The sequence below is a fragment of the Trachymyrmex cornetzi genome, unplaced genomic scaffold (assembly GCF_001594075.2).
Source record: "Trachymyrmex cornetzi isolate Tcor2-1 unplaced genomic scaffold, Tcor1.1 scaffold3553, whole genome shotgun sequence".
NCBI lineage: Eukaryota > Metazoa > Arthropoda > Insecta > Hymenoptera > Formicidae > Trachymyrmex > Trachymyrmex cornetzi.
The window spans coordinates 4,358-5,200 of record NW_017298272.1 but is presented as its reverse complement, the minus strand read 5'-3'; positions in this window follow the sequence as shown (position 1 = coordinate 5,200).

Sequence of the window (843 nt, the reverse complement as noted above, 5' to 3'; positions counted from 1 at the left end):
ATGTTATTTTAACCGGAATCTCCGATCGTTATATTATCTTTATTTGCTACGGTAGCAAATTCTCTTTATTCTGCAAAATAAATCTTTTTATCCTCAATAAGATATGAAATTAACAATAATGAAATAACAGTAATGAAAAATGGACCAATAAATAAATAACAGTAAGAGAAAGAGTCCTATATTCATAATGCGGACAATCTTGGTGATTAATAATACTCTTATGTAAATTTTTAAATACATTGTTCAGTTCGATGAACTGCATGTCGGTTCAACTTGAAATGCAATTATAAATTAAAAGTTAAAAGAATTGACCTCTGTGAAGCTGGTCCCACTTTTTCCAAAAATTGAAAAAATAAGTAGAGTTCTGGTTGCCCCCCCCCCCCCCCCCCCAAGAGTTCTAGAGTTCTCTATCAATTTTATTTTCGTCGATTAAAGGGGTGAAAACACCATTTGAAATATCGGGGGGCCAACTTCACGATTCCGAAATTTTGAAGGGCTATAACTTGTTTACCATTTATTTTAGAACTTTCATCCATATAAAACAATCGATAGAACTCTTTGGGGAGCAAACAGAACTCTCAAGAAAATAATAGATTTCCAAAAAAAAATTTTCAAAAAAAAATTAATTATCAAAAAAAAAACCTTTTTTAGATTTTCGGCATCCTGTAATGAATTCGGATAGCCCTCCACAGAGTTATAACGATAATCCTTAATAATGAAACAGCTGAGATCGAAAACAAAAAAGTTCTAGCGCCTTGAATGGAAAATTTCAAAAGTTGAAACTTCAAAGCCCTAGAACTTTTTAGATATCGGTTTCAGCGCATCGCTTATTAAGGATAATCG